The sequence below is a fragment of the Suncus etruscus genome, chromosome 8, assembly GCF_024139225.1.
Source record: "Suncus etruscus isolate mSunEtr1 chromosome 8, mSunEtr1.pri.cur, whole genome shotgun sequence".
Lineage (NCBI taxonomy): Eukaryota > Metazoa > Chordata > Mammalia > Eulipotyphla > Soricidae > Suncus > Suncus etruscus.
Window position 1 is genome coordinate 87,421,620 of NC_064855.1, and position 7,511 is coordinate 87,429,130.

At 34.2% G+C, this 7,511-nt stretch overlaps 1 pseudogene; it reads right to left on the reverse strand.

The window, feature by feature from the left end:
- Positions 1-6,865, reverse strand: part of LOC126015983 (heat shock protein HSP 90-alpha-like) — a 29,861-nt pseudogene extending 22,996 nt beyond the window's left edge.
- Between the last annotated feature and the right edge of the window lie 646 nt (positions 6,866-7,511).

The window sequence follows — 7,511 nt, forward strand, 5'->3', positions numbered from 1 at the left end:
ATTATTAAGAAGTCTTTTTAAAATCTAGTTAAGAATATGTCTTCCAACTTAGAGTTGCTAAAGATAATGCTAATAATTTTATATTCATCAATCTAATTCTGTGAGCAACTGTCAAGGATTTCTGAAATTAGGCAGAAAAGCCATTGTCTAGAGTAAGGTTATATTCCATAAGTTTATTATATTTTCATTAAAAATAGACCTGATAGCACATATATTGTATAAGCTAGAAATGCTAAAGGACTGTTTTATATTGTCTTTCATAAATAACTGTGAACTTAAATAAGTCACCTTCTCTTTCTACTTCACTTTATTCTTTTATACTTTGAATTTATTAACCAGGATATTTTAATTTAATCTTCATAGATATCAGCATAATCAAGTTTAAATTATATGTAACCACCCAAGTGATTGTAAAATAATATAGATTTTCACTATAAAACTAATAGAGAACTACATGAGGGTGCAAGGTTGATGAATATATAAATGCTGCAATGATCACATTTTATCTATGACTAAAATCACAATAAAGTTGGAAGACTTATTTAATATTTTTGAAAAATATATTAATATTTAGTGCATCTTTTTTCTAATATTTAGATAGGTGAATGATTAGTTGAATACATAAGTGAGAAAGTATATGAAATATCTCTCTGATGTTTTTTAACTAATGCTACACTGTCCACAGAGCATTCTCCTTGGTGACAGTGATATACATTGAGATTAAGAAATTATAGACAAGAGAAAATAGCCATGAATTTAGAATGCTATTTTTAGTCAATTTAAATGAAGGAGCAGTTGGTTATCATGTCAAAAATAAACAATGGTTATACTATTTCTGATTACCAAGAAGTGAAATCTCTGTAATGATCTCAGAGAAAAATCTTTATTTTAATAGAGTAAATATGGTAAATGTTTAATTTTGAAAAGATAACCCATTTCTAAATAAATTTTATTGAAAGGAAAATTGCATAAAATTAAGACATATATTGCTGACTTAAAATTTAATAAAGACAAAAGATTCACTAACAGAATTAATATTCAAATAGCTATATTGTCTCCAAGGTACTTGAATATCAAAAAGGAAGAAGAGATTTTATTGATCTGGGAAATGGCAGCAGGTTATGCTTATTGAATATAATAAAGACTATTGATTTTGTTAAGCAGAAAAAATGTTACTTTAAAAAGCCCACTTTATATCAACTACAACTGAATGGTATTTTCTACCAGTCTCAAAGTTTTCAGGATCATTTTTAATGGAACAAAAAGTATAATTTGTCAGGAACATCCTTTCTACCAACAATATGAGAGTTCGTTGCTATAATGGAGGTTTTCTTCTTATATATAAATTAAAATTGCAATCTATTTCACTGAGTTAAAATTATAGATAATGTTCTCCCATAAAAGATTTCATATTAAGGAATAATCCTTTCATATATCCTAACCAAGAATGAGAAGAAAAACATTTTTCATAAGAAATATCGATGTACTCAAAAGTTGATGATCATCCTTGAGCAGAAAAGCAATACACATTATTTTAGTGAATTGCAATTATTTTTAAAAAAATAAAAATAGTATAGGTTTAAGAGAGGTCATTATAATCTTTGTATCTTTAGTCATTGACATTATAGAATGTGCTGATCAAAGTGAAAAATATTGCTAACTTTATAACATTGCCTTTTAAAAATTAATACTTTTTATACAATTCTATTTATATTCTATATCTTTACATTGTCTAATAGAAGGTAGACACCATTCTATGTATTCTAGTTTGTAACTTTTGTGAGGAAGAAGGCATGCTAGGGATAGAATTCAGGGCTTCACAGATTCAAGACAAAATCTTGCTGAGCTATATCTCCAGCCCTCTTTGATATATTTATATTTTATAAATCCTACCTTTATTTAAATAATTATATATGGTTCAAAATTCAAATTTCACTTAATTTATAAGATATATGTGTCTCTGATTTTAATTTTGCCAGGACTCAGTTAAACTTTATTTTCAGACTCATTGGTAGTTAAGTATAAATAGCTACAGTCTAGTAAGTATGATGAAAAACATATTATATATCATTTCTAACACAAACTTTCACTGGGTATTTACACTTGAAATAATCCCATTTCAGCCAATTGTGAAAGTAATGACAAATAAAAGAGAACCATTCATAAGAAAGATGGAATACAGTCTATATTACTGAATCTTTAAATGATATCTTGAGGAACTTTCTATTCCTTCTATCTTAGGTTGCTCACCTATAGTTATTAGAAAGAAATATATTTACAACACTTGATCTACTTTTATGTTTGCTAGAAAGTTACCATTATCACAAATAATAAAATATTTTACACCCGTATGCAATGCAACAATAAAAATAAAACTTTAATTATGGATGAGTCCTGTTGTACTTTGAAAGGTCAACAAGAGATAGGAAAATCTGTGGATTTAATTATGATATTGCCTACTTCTTTTTAAAATTATTACAAGCATAACTGTAAAAAAAGTAACTTGTACATTAAGCCCACTGCTCTTCTAAGAATTCTGGAATCAAACTACACCTTGTGTTGTTACTATTTGTTGCATTATTCAGTTCTTCATGAAAAAGAAAATATACTAAAAGTATTGATTGTATGTCAATAAAAAATAAAAAAGTAGGAATAGAAAAAAGTTATAAATTCAGAATTATCAGAGTTAGAACAGCTAGAAGTTTCTGGATACTATATATTAGGACAGATTTATTTTCTTTTTTTTTGCATTTTTTAATTATTATTTTAATTATGACAACAAAGATGCAAAGAAAGAGGACAGGGTAAAGTTACAGTGGGAGCCCAATCACCCATAAACAGAATTCTCGGTAGTCCCATCGATGATATCCCAGCCTTGAACTTTCAGCCAAAGAACATTAAGAAAAACAAAACTGAACCCATGTACAATACAATTACTTTGTCCCTCAAATCCCCAGTTGTAGTACATACTATTTCTTAGCAGCACACAATATAATCTAAAGACATTAGACTTATGTAACTCCTTAAACATTGAGGGCAAAGTACATTTCTCTAGTTCCATGCACATGCTTACTAGTTTAAGTTAGCCTCAAAAGTTTTAGTGGGTTGTTTTTCTTAAGGATTGGAGTCAAGGGAACATAGTAAAAAACGGCATTAAAGTGGCATTTGTTTGCATAGGCCCACCAAAACATAAGGGACATGGAAAGGCAAATTATGGTCTAAATACAAGGAGACCCTACCCCTGAAATTTCCTGGCACAGGACTGACTCTAGGCTCCAGGCAAACTAGTTTGTCCAATTCAAGTCATCGTCTACAGTGGCAATACACCTCCATTCCTCACATAGTCTCTGTTGTTGGTATCATGCTTCTGTATTAAAGATCCTGGAGTCTGCATATCCCATATTGCAGTCAGGATGGTGCAGAGCATCCTCTCGTTTCACCTCACACTTAAGGGGCAATAGAGAGAACCATGTCCTGTAGAGTAGGTCATTGTTGTTGTCACGTCTTCTCAGTGTAAACGGAAGTCTCTTTTTAGGAGGTCGATGTCAGACCCTTGGTAGAGTCTTTCCTGGTAAAGGACTGCTTCCAGCTGTTGCTATAAAAGACCTTGGATGTTTCGTAGATAGCTTGCCTGGTTCCGGCGTGAATGGAGGATGCCCGTTCTTCTGAGGCCTGTGCCAGATCATTATATCAATGTTCAGGGTGTAAGGTACATTGTACTGAGATTTATTAGATAAGAACTTATCTGTATGTATGGTGTTTTCCCATTTTAATGTGTCTATGCAAACAAGGATCAATGCCATGAAGCGTTATTGGTGCATCTGGAGGCAATAGGAACAAGACCAGCAATTTCCATGCCATAGTTCAATCATAGGCATCAAACTGAGGGACAGTTCCACCAACAATCCTTACTGAACAGCTTACAAAGAAAAGACAAGATGAAAAGTGGATAGAAACATCATGTTAGAAGAATATATAGAGAGTTACATCAGTTAAAGAAAATACCCATAAAATATTCAAAAGATATATGTTTCAATATGTGTTCAATTTCTGTCCTTCTAAATAGTTCTGGGATTTGTTAGATCTACTGTATGTCTTTGGTCAGAGAATAAAACTGTGTGTTACTGAAGTTAAGAAGGGTAAATCTAGGGTACTAATGGTTGGGAGGAGCATATGTTCCCGCGGGGGCGCTAGCGAGGTTTGCAAAAGATAGACTGGTATGAAATTGCCAGTGACAGCCTGAGTATAGCTGAGCAGCTATCTGCCACCCCCCAGATCAAACTCCACCCCCTAAGCCAACCTCTGGAGCCGGCCTGGGAGTGGGGAAAACCCAGGGTGCCCCATCAGCTCCTTCCAGGAACCCACCTGGAGATCCGGAGGAAAGGGGGAGAGGGGGGTCGGGTGACCCATGTCCGGGCCCCCCTACCCTAGGCTGGGCCAAGAGGCCGCTGGCACATGCGGAGGCCTGCCAGCTGCCCGCCCGTGCCAGCTAAAAATCCTGTTCCAGGAAGCTTTTTTTTTTTTTTTCTTTTTTATTGGTTTTTAGGCCACACCTGGTTCAGCATTTAGAAATTACTCCTGGCAGGCACTGGGGACAGACCAAATGGGATGCAGCTGATAGAACCCTGGTTCATTGCATGCATGAAAAACATATTATTTGCTGTGCTATTATTCCAGGCTCCTATAACATAAATATTTTAAAAATCATAATAATAAATTTCAAAAAGGTACCATTGCTTAAAGAGCAATTAAATTCCAGACTTTTTTTTTTTTTTTTTCAAAAATAAAGTACTGATGCTAGTAACATCCTGTAGTTACCCATGCTTCAAGATGATGAAAGCACATCATGCATACCTAAGAACCAGAACTAGACCAAATAAAAGTTTAGGGGTCTCAACAATTGTTATAAAGTTGTCTTGAATTATAGACAAAACAAACAAAAAAACTTTAAATACTGAACTGGAATTTTATGTTACTGATGCTGTCCAAAAAACACTAGTGAGAGCAAATCAAATCTAGGGCTTGAAAAATTTTATTTAAAAAAAGCCTACACTTGTGTGCTGTTAAGAAATATTATAGTGTGTTACAATCTTAATGTTCTTTGGATGAAATTTCAAAGTTGGGATATCAGCAAGGGGACTTCTGAGAATTATGTTATGTATTGTCCTTCCATTGTAACTTTACCTTGTCCTCTTTCTTTGCATCCTTGTTCTCATAATTAAAAATAAAAAAATTAAAAAAAAAGCCTACACTATATTGCATAGAGATAAAAAACAAAACAAAACAACAACAACAACAACAACAAAAACCCAAAAAACACAGTCCTAGTGTTTATATGTGATTGTTATCTAGAATGGGTGAGCTTGACCTCCAAGTAGGAGGAACCAGAATATCAGGAACAATGGTAACTGTGAAAGTAAATCTGTAAAAATAGTAAAATTGCTTTCATAAAATGACCGTATTCTGATTCTGGAGGGATAGTTAAGGAAGGCAACACTGAAGGCACCAGACCCAGGTTAGATTTCTTGAATTCAAGTGATCCCTCATATCTCCAGAATGATTCCACAGTGTAGAGCCAAAAAAAGTTCTGAGCACTACAAGGAATGCACCTCACTTTACCCCAAACAAGCAAACAAAAGGAAAAAGTGTTAGGTTACACCTTGTTTTACCCAAAACAAAGATCATCCCTGGTTTCTTTGAATCTGTTTGTTTAAAATTTGGTTTCACCCAAAACAAAGATTGTCTTATATGTAAACCTGGGTGGGACAGGCTAAGGATTGCTGCCTCACCTGGAGGTGGCCCCTGTACTAATAAAAAACTGTTCTGTAAGAAGCAGGCAAGCAGCCGATCCAGGACCAAAGGTGGTTGGTTCGAATCCCGGTGTCCCATATGGTCCCCCGTGCCTGCCAGGAGCTATTTCTGAGAAGACAGCCAGGAGTAACCCCTGAGCACTGCCTGGTGTGCCCCCCCCCCCAAAAAAAAAAACCAAACAAAAAAAATGAAGCAGGTGTAGATGCGAGGTAGAATACTTCAAGACACTACATGTTTCATTCTCAGCTTGGTCTGGATTATTTCATGCATGACACTGCTTTATTCTCATTTACCTGGGCTTGAAGATACAGCAATTGGGGTGATTTTACAAAGATCTTTACATTTCTTTCTCTAAGATATGTATTACAGATATGACCCAAAATGGTTTTATAGTTTAGTGTGTTTCCTTCCTTCCTTCCTTCCTTCCTTCCTTCCTTCCTTCCTTCCTTCCTTCCTTCCTTCCTTCCTTCCTTCCTTCCTTCCTTCCTTCCTTCCTTCCTTCCTTCCTTCTTCCTTCCCTTCACTTTTCTTTTGTTTTCTTTCTTCTTTCTTGTTTTATTTTTCTTTCCTTTCTTCTTTCTTTCTTTTTCTTTTTCTTTCTTTTTTCTTTCTTTCTCTCTTCTTTCTTTCTCTCTTTCTATATTCCTCCCTTCCTTCCTTTTTCTTTCTTACTTTCTTTTTCTTTCTTTTCTCTTTCTTTCTTTCTTCTTTTCTTTCTTTATTTCTTTCCTCCTTTCTTTCTCTCTTTCTTCTCCCTATCTTTCTCTATCTTTCTTTCTCTCTCTTTCTTTCTTTCTTTTTTTCTCTCTATCTATTTCTCTTTCTCTCTCTTCCTTCCATCCTTCCATCCTTCCTTCCTTCCTTTCTTTCTTTTTCTTTCTTTCTTTCTTTCTTTCTTCTTTTCTTTCTTTCTTTCTTTTTCTTTCTTTCTTTCTTTCTTTCTTTCTTTCTTTCTTTCTTTCTTTCTTTCTTTCTTCTTCTTTCTTTCTTCTTTCTTCTTCTTTCTTTCTTCTTTCTTCTTCTTTCTTCTTTTTCTTTCTTTCTTCCTTTTCTTCTTCTCTTTCTTTCTTTCTTTCTTTTCTTTCTTTCTTCTTTCCTCCTTTCTTCTTTCTTTCACTTTCTTATATTTCTTCATTCTTTCTTTCTTTCTTTCTCTTTCTTCTTCTTTCTTTCTTCTTTCTTTCTTTCCTTCTTTCTTTCTTTCCTTCATCTTCCTTCCTTCCTTCCTTCCTTTCCTTCCTTCCTTCCTTCCTTCCTTCCTTCCTTCCTTCCTTCCTTCCTTCCTTCCTTCCTTTCCTTCCTTCCTTCCTTCCTTCCTTCCTTCCTTCCTTCCTTCCTTCCTTCCTTCCCTTCCTTCCTTCCTTTCTTCTTCTTTCTTTTTCTTTCTTTCTTTCTTTCTTTCTCTTTTCTCTTTCTTTGCAATTATGGATCACTCTGAAAAGGGCTCAGAGTTCCAGATGGGACAAAGGGAAGCATACTAGTCCTACCTTATACAAGGCAAGAATCTGTCCCATTATCAATCTCTCTGGCCTCTGAGTGATTTTATATATCTATGTCTGAGTTTTACATATTAAGAGAAAAGTGGAGGCAGGTAAGCAATCTTCTAGCTTATACAGATTTAAAACAGTGGGAGATTTTGGAGACAATAGACATTGAACTCTAAGCAATTAACTAAATTTGAATTGATTACTACGATGTAT